Raw genomic sequence first — 16368 nt, forward strand, 5'->3', positions numbered from 1 at the left:
GAAAAATTGGGAAGAAGGGATCGGGAAAAAGAGCGCAAGGAACGAGTGCAGGGAAAAATTGGGAAGAAGGGAACGGGAAAAAGAGCGCAACGAACGGGTGCGGGGAAAAATCCAGAAGAAGGGAACGAGAAAAAGAGCGCAAGGAACGAGTGCGGGGAAAAATTGGGAAGAAGGGAACGGGAAAAAGAGAGCAAGGAACGAGTGCAGAGAAAAATTGGGAAGAAGGGAACGAGAAAAAGCGCAAGGAACGAGTGCAGGGAAAAATTGGGAAGAAGGGAACGAGAACAAGAGCTCAAGGAACGAGTGCAGGGATAAATTGGGAAGAAGGGAACGAGAAAAAGAGCGCAAGGAACGAGTGCAGGGAAAAATTGGGAAGAAGGGAACGAGAAAAAGAGCGCAAGGAACGAGTGCAGGGATAAATTGGGAAGAAAGGAACGGGAAAAAGAGCGCAACGAACGAGTGCAGGGGAAAATCCAGAAGAAGGGAACGAGAAAAAGAGCGCAAGGAATGAGTGCGGGGAAAAATTGGGAAGAAGGGAACGAGAAAAAGTGCGCAAGGAACGAGTGCGGGGAAAAATTGGGAAGAAGGGAACGAGAAAAAGAGCGCAACGAACGAGTGCGGGGATAAATTGGGAAGAAGGGAACGGGAAAAAGAGCGCAAGGAACGAGTTCAGGGAAAAATTGGGAAGAAGGGAACGGGAAAAAGATCGCAAGGAACGAGTTCAGGGAAAAATTGGGAAGAAGGGAACGAGAAAAAGAGCGCAAGGAACGAGTGCAGGGAAAAATCCAGAAGAAGGGAACGAGAAAAAGAGCTCAAGGAACGAGTGAGGGGAAAAATTAGGAAGAAGGGAACGGGAAAAAGAGCACAAGGAACGAGTGCGGGAAAAAATTGGGAAGAAGGGAACGAGAAAAAGAGCGCAACGAACGAGTTCAGGGAAAAATTGGGAAGAAGGGAACGGGAAAAAGAGCGCAAGGAACGAGTGCGGGGAAAAATTGGGAAGAAGGGAACGGGAAAAAGAGCGCAAGGAACGAGTGCAGGGAAAAATTGGGAAGAAGGGAACAGGAAAAAGAGCGCAAGGAACGAGTGCAGGGAAAAATTGGGAAGAAGGGAACGAGAAAAAGAGCGCAACGAACGAGTGCAGGGATAAATTGGGAAGAAGGGAACGAGAAAAAGAGCGCAAGGAACGAGTGCAGGGATAAATTGGGAAGAAGGGAACGAGAAAAAGAGCGCAAGGAACGAGTGCGGGGAAAAATTGGGAAGAAGGGAACGAGAAAAAGAGCGCAAGGAACGAGTGCAGGGAAAAATCCAGAAGAAGGGAATGAGAAAAAGAGCGCAACAAACGAGTGCAGGGAAAAATTGGGAAGAAGGGAACGGGAAAAAGAGCGCAAGGAACGAGTGCGGGGAAAAATTCGGAAGAAGGGAACGAAAAAACGAGCGCAAGGAATGAGTGCAGGGAAAAATTGGGAAGAAGGGAACGATAAAAAGAGCGCAACGAACGAGTTCAGGGAAAAATCCAGAAGAAGGAAACGAGAAAAAGAGCGCAAGGAACGAGTGCAGGGAAAAATCGGGAAGAAGGGAACGGGAAAACGAGCGAAATGAATGAGTGCAGGGAAAAATTGGGAAGAAGGGAACGAGAAAAAGAGCGCAAGGAACCAGTTCAGGGAAAAATTGGGAAGAAGGGAACGGGCAAAAGAGCGCAAGGAACGAGTGCAGGGAAAAATTGGGAAGAAGGGAACGGGAAAAAGAACGCAAGGAACGAGTGCAGGGAAAAAATCCAGAAGAAGGGAACGGGAAAAAGAGCGCAAGGAATGAGTGTGGGGAAAAATTGGGAAGAATGGAACGGGAAAAAGAGCGCAAGGAACGAGTGCAGGGAAAAATTGGGAAGAAGGGAACGGGAAAAAGAGCGCAACGAACGAGTGCAGGGGAAAAGCGGGAAGAAGGGAACGAGAAAAAGCGTGCAACGAACGAGTGCAAAATAAATGCGGGAAGAAGGGAACGAGAAAAAGCGTGCAACGAACGAGTGCAGGGGAAAAACGGGAAGAAGGGAACGAGAAAAAGCGTGCAACGAACGAGTGCAGGGGAAAAGCGGCAAGAAGGGAACGAGAAAAATCGTGCAACGAACGAGTGCAGGAAAAAAGCGGGAAGAAGGGAACGAGAAAAAGCGTGCAACGAACAAGTGCAAGGGAAAAGCGGGAAGAAGGGAACGAGAAAAAGCGTGCAACGAACGAGTGCAAAATAAAATCGGGAAGAAGGGAACGAGAAAAAGCGTGCAACGAACGAGTGCAGGGAAAAAGCGGGAAGAAGGGAACGAGAAAAAGCGTGCAACGAACGAGTGCAGGGAAAAAGCGGGAAGAAGGGAATGAGAAAAAGCTTGCAACGAACGAGTGCAGGGGAAAAACGGGAAGAAGGGAACGAGACAAAGCGTGCAACGAACGAGTGCAGGGAAAAAGCGGGAAGAAGGGAACGAGAAAAAGCGTGCAACGAACGAGTGCAGGGGAAAAGCAAGAAGAAGGGAACGAGAAAAAGCGTGCAACGAACGAGTGAAGGGAAATGCGGGAAAAAGGGAACGGGAAAAAGAGCGCAAGGAACGAGTTCACGGAAAAATCCAGAAGAAGGGAACGAGAAAAAGAGCGCAAGGAACAAGTGCGGGGGAAAATTGGGAAGAAAGGAACGAGAAAAAGAGCGCAAGGAACGAGTGCAGGGAAAAATTGGGAAGAAGGGAACGAGAAAAAGAGCGCAACGAACGAGTGCAGGGATAAATTGGGAAGAAGGGAACGAGAAAAAGAGCGCAAGGAACGAGTGCAGGGATAAATTGGGAAGAAGGGAACGGGAAAAAGAGCGCAAGGAACGAGTGCGGGGAAAAATTGGGAAGAAGGGAACGAGAAAAAGAGCGCAAGGAACGAGTGCAGGGAAAAATCCAGAAGAAGGGAATGAGAAAAAGAGCGCAACAAACGAGTGCAGGGAAAAATTGGGAAGAAGGGAACGGGAAAAAGAGCGCAAGGAACGAGTGCAGGGAAAAATTCGGAAGAAGGGAACGAAAAAACGAGCGCAAGGAATGAGTGCAGGGAAAAATTGGGAAGAAGGGAACGATAAAAAGAGCGCAAGGAACGAGTTCAGGGAAAAATCCAGAAGAAGGAAACGAGAAAAAGAGCGCAAGGAACGAGTGCAGGGAAAAATCGGGAAGAAGGGAACGGGAAAACGAGCGAAATGAATGAGTGCAGGGAAAAATTGGGAAGAAGGGAACGAGAAAAAGAGCGCAAGGAACCAGTTCAGGGAAAAATTGGGAAGAAGGGAACGGGCAAAAGAGCGCAAGGAACGAGTGCAGGGAAAAATTGGGAAGAAGGGAACGGGAAAAAGAACGCAAGGAACGAGTGCAGGGAAAAAATCCAGAAGAAGGGAACGGGAAAAAGAGCGCAAGGAATGAGTGTGGGGAAAAATTGGGAAGAATGGAACGGGAAAAAGAGCGCAAGGAACGAGTGCAGGGAAAAATTGGGAAGAAGGGAACGGGAAAAAGAGTGCAACGAACGAGTGCAGGGAAAAATCCAGAAGAAGGGAACGGGAAAAAGAGCGCAAGGAACGAGTGCGGGGAAAAATTGGGAAGAAGGGAACGAGAAAAAGAGCGCAAGGAACGAGTGCAGGGATAAATTGGGAAGAAGGGAACGAGAAAAAGAGCGCAAGGAACGAGTGCAGGGAAAAATCCAGAAGAAGGGAATGAGAAAAATAGCGCAAGGAACGAGTGCAGGGAAAAATCCAGAAGAAGGGAACGGGAAAAAGAGCGCAAGGAACGAGTGCAAGGAAAAATTCGGAAGAAGGGAACGAAAAAACGAGCGCAAGGAACGAGTGCAGGGAAAAATTGGGAAGAAGGGAACGAGAAAAGATCGCAAGGAACGAGTGCAGGGAAAAATTGGGAAGAAGGGAACGGGAAAACGAGCGCAATGAATGAGTGCAGGGAAAAGTTGGGAAGAAGGGAACGAGAAAAAGAGCGCAAGGAATGAGTGCACGGGAAGAATTGGGAAGAAGGGAACGAGAAAAAGAGCGCAACAAACCAGTTCAGGGAAAAATTGGGAAGAAGGGAACGGGCAAAAGAGCGCAAGGAACGAGTGCAGGGAAAAAATCCAGAAGATGGGAACGGGAAAAAGAGCGCAAGGAATGAGTGCAGGGAAAAAATCCAGAAGAAGGGAGCGGGAAAAAGAGCGCAAGGAATGAGTGCGGGGAAAAATTGGGAAGAAGGGAACAGGAAAAAGAACGCAAGGAACGAGTGCAGGGAAAAAATCCAGAAGAAGGGAACGGGAAAAAGAGCGCAAGGAATGAGTGCAGGGAAAAATTGGGAAGAAGGGAACGGGAAAAAGAGCGCAAGGAACGAGTGCAGGGAAAAATTGGGAAGAAGGGAACGATAAAAAGAGCGCAAGGAACGAGTTCAGGGAAAAATCCAGAAGAAGGAAACGAGAAAAAGAGCGCAAGGAACGAGTGCAGGGAAAAATTGGGAAGAAGGGAACGGGAAAAGGACTTCAACGAACGGGTGCAGGGAAAAATTGGGAAGAAGGGAGCGGGAAAAAGAGCGCAAGGAACGAGTGCAGGGAAAAATTGGGAAGAAGGGAACGGGAAAAAGAGTGCAAGGAACGAGTTCAGGGACAAATTGGGAAGAAGGGAACGGGAAAAAGAGCGCAAGGAACGAGTGCAGGGAAAAATTGGGAAGAAGGGATCGGGAAAAAGAGCGCAAGGAACGAGTGCAGGGAAAAATTGGGAAGAAGGGAACGGGAAAAAGAGCGCAACGAACGGGTGCGGGGAAAAATCCAGAAGAAGGGAACGAGAAAAAGAGCGCAAGGAACGAGTGCGGGGAAAAATTGGGAAGAAGGGAACGGGAAAAAGAGAGCAAGGAACGAGTGCAGAGAAAAATTGGGAAGAAGGGAACGAGAAAAAGCGCAAGGAACGAGTGCAGGGAAAAATTGGGAAGAAGGGAACGAGAACAAGAGCTCAAGGAACGAGTGCAGGGATAAATTGGGAAGAAGGGAACGAGAAAAAGAGCGCAAGGAACGAGTGCAGGGAAAAATTGGGAAGAAGGGAACGAGAAAAAGAGCGCAAGGAACGAGTGCAGGGATAAATTGGGAAGAAAGGAACGGGAAAAAGAGCGCAACGAACGAGTGCAGGGGAAAATCCAGAAGAAGGGAACGAGAAAAAGAGCGCAAGGAATGAGTGCGGGGAAAAATTGGGAAGAAGGGAACGAGAAAAAGTGCGCAAGGAACGAGTGCGGGGAAAAATTGGGAAGAAGGGAACGAGAAAAAGAGCGCAACGAACGAGTGCGGGGATAAATTGGGAAGAAGGGAACGGGAAAAAGAGCGCAAGGAACGAGTTCAGGGAAAAATTGGGAAGAAGGGAACGGGAAAAAGATCGCAAGGAACGAGTTCAGGGAAAAATTGGGAAGAAGGGAACGAGAAAAAGAGCGCAAGGAACGAGTGCAGGGAAAAATCCAGAAGAAGGGAACGAGAAAAAGAGCTCAAGGAACGAGTGAGGGGAAAAATTAGGAAGAAGGGAACGGGAAAAAGAGCACAAGGAACGAGTGCGGGAAAAAATTGGGAAGAAGGGAACGAGAAAAAGAGCGCAACGAACGAGTTCAGGGAAAAATTGGGAAGAAGGGAACGGGAAAAAGAGCGCAAGGAACGAGTGCGGGGAAAAATTGGGAAGAAGGGAACGGGAAAAAGAGCGCAAGGAACGAGTGCAGGGAAAAATTGGGAAGAAGGGAACAGGAAAAAGAGCGCAAGGAACGAGTGCAGGGAAAAATTGGGAAGAAGGGAACGAGAAAAAGAGCGCAACGAACGAGTGCAGGGATAAATTGGGAAGAAGGGAACGAGAAAAAGAGCGCAAGGAACGAGTGCAGGGATAAATTGGGAAGAAGGGAACGAGAAAAAGAGCGCAAGGAACGAGTGCGGGGAAAAATTGGGAAGAAGGGAACGAGAAAAAGAGCGCAAGGAACGAGTGCAGGGAAAAATCCAGAAGAAGGGAATGAGAAAAAGAGCGCAACAAACGAGTGCAGGGAAAAATTGGGAAGAAGGGAACGGGAAAAAGAGCGCAAGGAACGAGTGCGGGGAAAAATTCGGAAGAAGGGAACGAAAAAACGAGCGCAAGGAATGAGTGCAGGGAAAAATTGGGAAGAAGGGAACGATAAAAAGAGCGCAACGAACGAGTTCAGGGAAAAATCCAGAAGAAGGAAACGAGAAAAAGAGCGCAAGGAACGAGTGCAGGGAAAAATCGAGAAGAAGGGAACGGGAAAACGAGCGAAATGAATGAGTGCAGGGAAAAATTGGGAAGAAGGGAACGAGAAAAAGAGCGCAAGGAACCAGTTCAGGGAAAAATTGGGAAGAAGGGAACGGGCAAAAGAGCGCAAGGAACGAGTGCAGGGAAAAATTGGGAAGAAGGGAACGGGAAAAAGAACGCAAGGAACGAGTGCAGGGAAAAAATCCAGAAGAAGGGAACGGGAAAAAGAGCGCAACGAACGAGTGCAGGGGAAAAGCGGGAAGAAGGGAACGAGAAAAAGCGTGCAACGAACGAGTGCAAAATAAATGCGGGAAGAAGGGAACGAGAAAAAGCGTGCAACGAACGAGTGCAGGGGAAAAACGGGAAGAAGGGAACGAGAAAAAGCGTGCAACGAACGAGTGCAGGGGAAAAGCGGCAAGAAGGGAACGAGAAAAATCGTGCAACGAACGAGTGCAGGAAAAAAGCGGGAAGAAGGGAACGAGAAAAAGCGTGCAACGAACAAGTGCAAGGGAAAAGCGGGAAGAAGGGAACGAGAAAAAGCGTGCAACGAACGAGTGCAAAATAAAATCGGGAAGAAGGGAACGAGAAAAAGCGTGCAACGAACGAGTGCAGGGAAAAAGCGGGAAGAAGGGAACGAGAAAAAGCGTGCAACGAACGAGTGCAGGGAAAAAGCGGGAAGAAGGGAATGAGAAAAAGCTTGCAACGAACGAGTGCAGGGGAAAAACGGGAAGAAGGGAACGAGACAAAGCGTGCAACGAACGAGTGCAGGGAAAAAGCGGGAAGAAGGGAACGAGAAAAAGCGTGCAACGAACGAGTGCAGGGGAAAAGCAAGAAGAAGGGAACGAGAAAAAGCGTGCAACGAACGAGTGAAGGGAAATGCGGGAAAAAGGGAACGGGAAAAAGAGCGCAAGGAACGAGTTCACGGAAAAATCCAGAAGAAGGGAACGAGAAAAAGAGCGCAAGGAACAAGTGCGGGGGAAAATTGGGAAGAAAGGAACGAGAAAAAGAGCGCAAGGAACGAGTGCAGGGAAAAATTGGGAAGAAGGGAACAGGAAAAAGAGCGCAAGGAACGAGTGCAGGGAAAAATTGGGAAGAAGGGAACGAGAAAAAGAGCGCAACGAACGAGTGCAGGGATAAATTGGGAAGAAGGGAACGAGAAAAAGAGCGCAAGGAACGAGTGCAGGGATAAATTGGGAAGAAGGGAACGGGAAAAAGAGCGCAAGGAACGAGTGCGGGGAAAAATTGGGAAGAAGGGAACGAGAAAAAGAGCGCAAGGAACGAGTGCAGGGAAAAATCCAGAAGAAGGGAATGAGAAAAAGAGCGCAACAAACGAGTGCAGGGAAAAATTGGGAAGAAGGGAACGGGAAAAAGAGCGCAAGGAACGAGTGCAGGGAAAAATTCGGAAGAAGGGAACGAAAAAACGAGCGCAAGGAATGAGTGCAGGGAAAAATTGGGAAGAAGGGAACGATAAAAAGAGCGCAAGGAACGAGTTCAGGGAAAAATCCAGAAGAAGGAAACGAGAAAAAGAGCGCAAGGAACGAGTGCAGGGAAAAATCGGGAAGAAGGGAACGGGAAAACGAGCGAAATGAATGAGTGCAGGGAAAAATTGGGAAGAAGGGAACGAGAAAAAGAGCGCAAGGAACCAGTTCAGGGAAAAATTGGGAAGAAGGGAACGGGCAAAAGAGCGCAAGGAACGAGTGCAGGGAAAAATTGGGAAGAAGGGAACGGGAAAAAGAACGCAAGGAACGAGTGCAGGGAAAAAATCCAGAAGAAGGGAACGGGAAAAAGAGCGCAAGGAATGAGTGTGGGGAAAAATTGGGAAGAATGGAACGGGAAAAAGAGCGCAAGGAACGAGTGCAGGGAAAAATTGGGAAGAAGGGAACGGGAAAAAGAGTGCAACGAACGAGTGCAGGGGAAAAGCGGGAAGAAGGGAACGAGAAAAAGCGTGCAACGAACGAGTGCAAAATAAATGCGGGAAGAAGGGAACGAGAAAAAGCGTGCAACGAACGAGTGCAGGGGAAAAACGGGAAGAAGGGAACGAGAAAAAGCGTGCAACGAACGAGTGCAGGGGAAAAGCGGCAAGAAGGGAACGAGAAAAATCGTGCAACGAACGAGTGCAGGAAAAAAGCGGGAAGAAGGGAACGAGAAAAAGCGTGCAACGAACGAGTGCAAAATAAAAGCGGGAAGAAGGGAACGAGAAAAAGCGTGCAACGAACGAGTGCAGGGAAAAAGCGGGAAGAAGGGAATGAGAAAAAGCTTGCAACGAACGAGTGCAGGGGAAAAACGGGAAGAAGGGAACGAGACAAAGCGTGCAACGAACGAGTGCAGGGAAAAAGCGGGAAGAAGGGAACGAGAAAAAGCGTGCAACGAACGAGTGCAGGGGAAAAGCAAGAAGAAGGGAACGAGAAAAAGCGTGCAATGAACGAGTGAAGGGAAATGCGGGAAGAAGGGAACGAGAAAAAGCGTGCAACGAACGAGTGCAGGGGAAAAAATCGTGAAAAAGGGAACGAGAAAAAGCGTGCAACGAACGAGTGCAGGGAAAAAGCGGGAAGAAGGGAACGAGAAAAAGCGTGCAACGAACGAGTGCAGGGGAAAAGCGGGAAGAAGGGAACGAGAAAAAGCGTGCAACGAACGAGTGCAGGAAAAAAGCGGGAAGAAGGGAACGAGAAAAAGCGTGCAACGAACGAGTGCAGGGAAAAAGCGGGAAGAAGGGAACGAGAAAAAGCGTGCAACGAACGAGTGCAGGGAAAAAGCGGGAAGAAGGGAACGAGAAAAAGCGTGCAACGAACTAGTGGAGGAAAAAAGCGGTAAGAAGGGAACGAGAAAAAGCGTGCAACGAACGAGTGCAGGGAAATGCGGGAAGAAGGGAACGAGAAAAAGCGTGCAACGAACGAGTGCAAAATAAAATCGGGAAGAAGGGAACGAGAAAAAGCGTGCAAAGAAAGAGTGCAGGGGAAAAGCAGGAAGAAGGGAACGAGAAAAAGCTTGCAACGAGCGAGTGAAGAAAAAAGCGGGAAGAAGGGAACTAGAAAAAGCGTGCAACGAATGAGTGCAGGGAAAAAGCGGGAAGAAGGGAACGAGAAAAAGCGTGCAACGAACGAGTGGAGGGAAAAAAGCGGGAAGAAGGGAACGAGAACAAGAGCTCAAGGAACGAGTGCAGGGATAAATTGGGAAGAAGGGAACGAGAAAAAGAGCGCAAGGAACGAGTGCAGGGAAAAATTGGGAAGAAGGGAACGAGAAAAAGAGCGCAAGGAACGAGTGCGGGGAAAAATTGGGAAGAAAGTAACGGGAAAAAGAGCGCAAGGAACGAGTGCGGGGATAAATTGAGAAGAAGGGAACGGGAAAAAGAGCGCAAGGAACGAGTGCAGGGAAAAATTGGGAAGAAGGAAACGAGAAAAAGAGCGCAAGGAACGAGTGCGGGGAAAAATTGGGAAGAAGGGAACGGGAAAACGAGCGCAAGGAACGAGTGCAGGGAAAAATCCAGAAGAAGGGAACGAGAAAAAGAGCGCAAGGAACGAGTTCAGGGAAAAATTGGGAAGAAGGGAACAGGAAAAAGAACGCAAGGAACGAGTGCAGGGAAAAAATCCAGAAGAAGGGAACGGGAAAAAGAGCGCAATGAATGAGTGCAGGGAAAAATTGGGAAGAAGGGAACGGGAAAAAGAGTGCAAGGAACGAGTGCAGGGAAAAAGCGGGAAGAAGGGAACGAGAAAAAGCGTGTAACGAACGAGTGCAGGGAAAAAGCGGGAAGAAGGGAACGAGAAAAAGCGTGCAACCAACGAGTGCAGGGAAAAAGCGGGAAGAAGGGAACGAGAAAAAGAGCGCAACGAACGAGTGCAGGGAAAAAGTGGGAAGAAGGGAACGAGAGAAAGCGTGCAACGAACGAGTGCAGGGAAAAACCGGGAAGAAGGGAACGAGAAAAAGCATGCAACGAACGAGTGCAAAATAAAAGCGGGAAGAAGGGAACGAGAAAAAGCGTGCGAAGAACGAGTGCAAAATAAAATCGGGAAGAAAGGAACGAGAAAAAGCGTGCAACGAACGAGTGCAGGGGAAAAGCGGGAAGAAGGGAACGAGAAAAAGCGTGCAACGAACTAGTGCAAAATAAAATCGGGAAGAAGGGAACGAGAAAAAGCGTGCAACGAACGAGTGCAAAATAAAATCGGGAAGAAGGGAACGAGAAAAAGCGTGCAAGGAACGAGTGCAGGGAAAAATGGGGAAGAAGGGAACGAGAACAAGAGCGCAAGAAACGAGTGCAGGGATAAATTGGGAAGAAGGGAACGAGAAAAAGAGCGCAAGGAACGAGTGCAGGGGAAAAATCCAGAAGAAGGGAACGAGAAAAAGAGCGCAAGGAACGAGTTCAGGGAAAAATTGGGAAGAAGGGAACGGGAAAAAGAGCGCAAGGAACGAGTGCGGGGAAAAATTGGGAAGAAGGGAACGGGAAAAAGAGCGCAAGGAACGAGTGCGGGGAAAAATTGGGAAGAAGGGAACGAGAAAAAGAGCGCAAGGAACGAGTGCAGGGAAAAATCCAGAAGAAGGGAACGAGAAAAAGAGCGCAAGGAACGAGTGCGGGGAAAAATTGGGAAGAAAGTAACGGGAAAAAGAGCGCAACGAACGAGTGCGGGGATAAATTGAGAAGAATGGAACGGGAAAAAGAGCGCAAGGAACGAGTGCAGGGAAAAATTGGGAAGAAGGGAACGAGAAAAAGAGCGCAACGAACGAGTGCGGGGATAAATTGGGAAGAAAGTAACGGGAAAAAGAGCGCAAGGAACGAGTTCAGGGAAAAATTGGGAAGAAGGGAACGGGAAAAAGATCGCATGGAACGAGTTCAGGGAAAAATTGGGAAGAAGGGAACGAGAAAAAGAGCGCAAGGAACGAGTGCAGGGAAAAATCCAGAAGGGAACGAGAAAAAGAGCGCAAGGAACGAGTGCGGGGAAAAATTAGGAAGAAGGGAACGGGAAAAAGAGCGCAAGGAACGAGTGCAGGGAAAAATTGGGAAGAAGGGAACGGGAAAAAGAGCGCAAGGAACGAGTGCGGAGAAAAATTGGGAAAAAGGGAACGGGAAAAAGAGCGCAAGGAAAGAGTGCGGGGAAAAATTGGGAAGAAGGGAACGGGAAAAACAGCGCAACGAACGAGTGCAGGGAAAAATCCAGAAGAAGGGAACGAGAAAAATAGCGCAACGAACGAGTGCAGGGATAAATTGGGAAGAAAGGAACGGGAAAAAGAGCGCAACGAACGAGTGCAGGGGAAAATCCAGAAGAAGGGAACGAGAAAAAGAGCGCAAGGAATGAGTGCGGGGAAAAATTGGGAAGAAGGGAACGGGAAAAAGTGCGCAAGGAACGAGTGCGGGGAAAAATTGGGAAGAAGGGAACGGGAAAAAGAGCGCAACGAACGAGTGCGGGGAAAAATTGGGAAGAAGGGAACGGGAAAAAGAGCGCAACGAACGAGTGCAGGGAAAAATCCAGAAGAAGGGAACGAGAAAAATAGCGCAACGAACGAGTGCAGGGATAAATTGGGAAGAAAGGAACGGGAAAAAGAGCGCAACGAACGAGTGCAGGGGAAAATCCAGAAGAAGGGAACGAGAAAAAGAGCGCAAGGAATGAGTGCGGGGAAAAATTGGGAAGAAGGGAACGGGAAAAAGTGCGCAAGGAACGAGTGCGGGGAAAAATTGGGAAGAAGGGAACGGGAAAAAGAGCGCAACGAACGAGTGCGGGGAAAAATTGGGAAGAAGGGAACGGGAAAAAGAGCGCAACGAACGAGTGCAGGGAAAAATCCAGAAGAAGGGAACGAGAAAAATAGCGCAACGAACGAGTGCAGGGATAAATTGGGAAGAAAGGAACGGGAAAAAGAGCGCAACGAACGAGTGCAGGGGAAAATCCAGAAGAAGGGAACGAGAAAAAGAGCGCAAGGAATGAGTGCGGGGAAAAATTGGGAAGAAGGGAACGGGAAAAAGTGCGCAAGGAACGAGTGCGGGGAAAAATTGGGAAGAAGGGAACGGGAAAAAGAGCGCAACGAACGAGTACGGGGAAAAATTGGGAAGAAGGGAACGGGAAAAAGAGCGCAACGAACGAGTGCAGGGAAAAATCCAGAAGAAGGGAACGAGAAAAATAGCGCAACGAACGAGTGCAGGGATAAATTGGGAAGAAAGGAACGGGAAAAAGAGCGCAACGAACGAGTGCAGGGGAAAATCCAGAAGAAGGGAACGAGAAAAAGAGCGCAAGGAATGAGTGCGGGGAAAAATTGGGAAGAAGGGAACGAGAAAAAGTGCGCAAGGAACGAGTGCGGGGAAAAATTGGGAAGAAGGGAACGAGAAAAAGAGCGCAACGAACGAGTGCGGGGATAAATTGGGAAGAAGGGAACGGGAAAAAGAGCGCAAGGAACGAGTTCAGGGAAAAATTGGGAAGAAGGGAACGGGAAAAAGATCGCAAGGAACGAGTTCAGGGATAAATTGGGAAGAAGGGAACGAGAAAAAGAGCGCAAGGAACGAGTGCAGGGAAAAATCCAGAAGAAGGGAACGAGAAAAAGAGCTCAAGGAACGAGTGAGGGGAAAAATTAGGAAGAAGGGAACGGGAAAAAGAGCACAAGGAACGAGTGCGGGAAAAAATTGGGAAGAAGGGAACGAGAAAAAGAGCGCAACGAACGAGTTCAGGGAAAAATTGGGAAGAAGGGAACGGGAAAAAGAGCGCAAGGAACGAGTGCGGGGAAAAATTGGGAAGAAGGGAACGGGAAAAAGAGCGCAAGGAACGAGTGCAGGGAAAAATTGGGAAGAAGGGAACAGGAAAAAGAGCGCAAGGAACGAGTGCAGGGAAAAATTGGGAAGAAGGGAACGAGAAAAAGAGCGCAACGAACGAGTGCAGGGATAAATTGGGAAGAAGGGAACGAGAAAAAGAGCGCAAGGAACGAGTGCAGGGATAAATTGGGAAGAAGGGAACGAGAAAAAGAGCGCAAGGAACGAGTGCGGGGAAAAATTGGGAAGAAGGGAACGAGAAAAAGAGCGCAAGGAACGAGTGCAGGGAAAAATCCAGAAGAAGGGAATGAGAAAAAGAGCGCAACAAACGAGTGCAGGGAAAAATTGGGAAGAAGGGAACGGGAAAAAGAGCGCAAGGAACGAGTGCGGGGAAAAATTCGGAAGAAGGGAACGAAAAAACGAGCGCAAGGAATGAGTGCAGGGAAAAATTGGGAAGAAGGGAACGATAAAAAGAGCGCAAGGAACGAGTTCAGGGAAAAATCCAGAAGAAGGAAACGAGAAAAAGAGCGCAAGGAACGAGTGCAGGGAAAAATCGGAAAGAAGGGAACGGGAAAACGAGCGAAATGAATGAGTGCAGGGAAAAATTGGGAAGAAGGGAACGAGAAAAAGAGCGCAAGGAACCAGTTCAGGGAAAAATTGGGAAGAAGGGAACGGGCAAAAGAGCGCAAGGAACGAGTGCAGGGAAAAATTGGGAAGAAGGGAACGGGAAAAAGAACGCAAGGAACGAGTGCAGGGAAAAAATCCAGAAGAAGGGAACGGGAAAAAGAGCGCAAGGAATGAGTGTGGGGAAAAATTGGGAAGAATGGAACGGGAAAAAGAGCGCAAGGAACGAGTGCAGGGAAAAATTGGGAAGAAGGGAACGGGAAAAAGAGCGCAACGAACGAGTGCAGGGGAAAAGCGGGAAGAAGGGAACGAGAAAAAGCGTGCAACGAACGAGTGCAAAATAAATGCGGGAAGAAGGGAACGAGAAAAAGCGTGCAACGAACGAGTGCAGGGGAAAAACGGGAAGAAGGGAACGAGAAAAAGCGTGCAACGAACGAGTGCAGGGAAAAAGCGGGAAGAAGGGAACGAGAAAAATCGTGCAACGAACGAGTGCAGGAAAAAAGCGGGAAGAAGGGAACGAGAAAAAGCGTGCAACGAACGAGTGCAAGGGAAAAGCGGGAAGAAGGGAACGAGAAAAAGCGTGCAACGAACGAGTGCAGGAAAAAAGCGGGAAGAAGGGAACGAGAAAAAGCGTGCAACGAACGAGTGCAAAATAAAAGCGGGAAGAAGGGAACGAGAAAAAGCGTGCAACGAACGAGTGCAGGGAAAAAGCGGGAAGAAGGGAATGAGAAAAAGCTTGCAACGAACGAGTGCAGGGGAAAAACGGGAAGAAGGGAACGAGACAAAGCGTGCAACGAACGAGTGCAGGGAAAAAGCGGGAAGAAGGGAACGAGAAAAAGCGTGCAACGAACGAGTGCAGGGGAAAAGCAAGAAGAAGGGAACGAGAAAAAGCGTGCAACGAACGAGTGAAGGGAAATGCGGGAAAAAGGGAACGGGAAAAAGAGCGCAAGGAACGAGTTCACGGAAAAATCCAGAAGAAGGGAACGAGAAAAAGAGCGCAAGGAACAAGTGCGGGGGAAAATTGGGAAGAAAGGAACGAGAAAAAGAGCGCAAGGAACGAGTGCAGGGAAAAATCCAGAAGAAGGGAATGAGAAAAAGAGCGCAACGAACGAGTGCAGGGAAAAATTGGGAAGAAGGGAACGGGGAAATGAGCGCCAGGAACGAGTGCAGGGAAAAATCCAGAAGTAGGGACGAGAAAAAGAGCGCAACGAACGAGTTCAGGGAAAAATTGGGAAGAAGGGAACGGGAAAAAGAGCGCAAGGAACGAGTGCGGAGAAAAATTGGGAAAAAGGGAACGGGAAAAAGAGCGCAAGGAACGAGTGCAGGGAAAAGTCCAGAAGAAGGAAACGAGAAAAAGAGCGCAAGGAACGAGTGCGGGGAAAAATTGGGAAGAAGGGAACGGGAAAACGAGCGCAACGAAGGAGTGCAGGGAAAAATCCAGAAGAAGGGAACGAGAAAAAGAGCGCAAGGAACGAGTTCAGGGAAAAATTGGGAAGAAGGGAACGGGAAAAAGAACGCAAGGAACGAGTGCAGGGAAAAAATCCAGAAGAAGGGAACGGGAAAAAGAGCGCAATGAATGAGTGCAGGGAAAAATTGGGAAGAAGGGAACGGGAAAAAGAGTGCAAGGAACGAGTGCAGGGAAAAAGCGGGAAGAAGGGAACGAGAAAAAGCGTGTAACGAACGAGTGCAGGGAAAAAGCGGGAAGAAGGGAACGAGAAAAAGCGTGCAACCAACGAGTGCAGGGAAAAAGCGGGAAGAAGGGAACGAGAAAACGTGCAACGAACAAGTGCAGGGAAAAATTGGGAAGAAGGGAACGAGAAAAAGAGCGCAAGGAACGAGTGCGGGGAAAAATTGGGAAGAAGGGAACGGGAAAAAGAGCGCAAGGAACGAGTGCGGGGAAAAATTGGGAAGAAGGGAACGAGAAAAAGAGCGCAAGGAACGAGTGCAGGGAAAAATCCAGAAGAAGGGAACGAGAAAAAGAGCGCAACGAACGAGTGCGGGGATAAATTGGGAAGAAGGGAACGGGAAAAAGAGCGCAAGGAACGAGTTCAGGGAAAAATTGGGAAGAAGGGAACGGGAAAAAGATCGCAAGGAACGAGTTCAGGGAAAAATTGGGAAGAAGGGAACGAGAAAAAGAGCGCAAGGAACGAGTGCAGGGAAAAATCCAGAAGAAGGGAACGAGAAAAAGAGTGCAAGGAACGAGTGCGGGGAAAAATTAGGAAGAAGGGAACGGGAAAAAGAGCGCAAGGAACGAGTGCGGGGATAAATTGGGAAGAAAGGAACGGGAAAAAGAGCGCAAGGAACGAGTGCAGGAAAAAATTGGGAAGAAGGGAACGAGAAAAAGAGCGCAAGGAACGAGTGCAGGGAAAAATCCAGAAGAAGGGAATGAGAAAAATAGCGCAACAAATGAGTGCAGGGAAAAATTGGGAAGAAGGGAACGGGAAAAAGAGCGCAAGGAACGAGTGCAAGGAAAAATTCGGAAGAAGGGAACGAAAAAATGAGCGCAAGGAACGAGTGCAGGGAAAAATTGGGAAGAAGGGAACGAGAAAAGATCGCAAGGAACGAGTGCAGGGAAAAATTGGGAAGAAGGGAACGGGAAAACGAGCGCAATGAATGAGTGCAGGGAAAAGTTGGGAAGAAGGGAACGAGAAAAAGAGCGCAAGGAATGAGTGCACGGGAAGAATTGGGAAGAAGGGAACGAGAAAAAGAGCGCAACAAACCAGTTCAGGGAAAAATTGGGAAGAAGGGAACGGGCAAAAGAGCGCAAGGAA

This window comes from Aphelocoma coerulescens, chromosome 3 (assembly GCF_041296385.1).
Source record: "Aphelocoma coerulescens isolate FSJ_1873_10779 chromosome 3, UR_Acoe_1.0, whole genome shotgun sequence".
In the NCBI taxonomy this organism is placed as follows: Eukaryota; Metazoa; Chordata; class Aves; order Passeriformes; family Corvidae; genus Aphelocoma; species Aphelocoma coerulescens.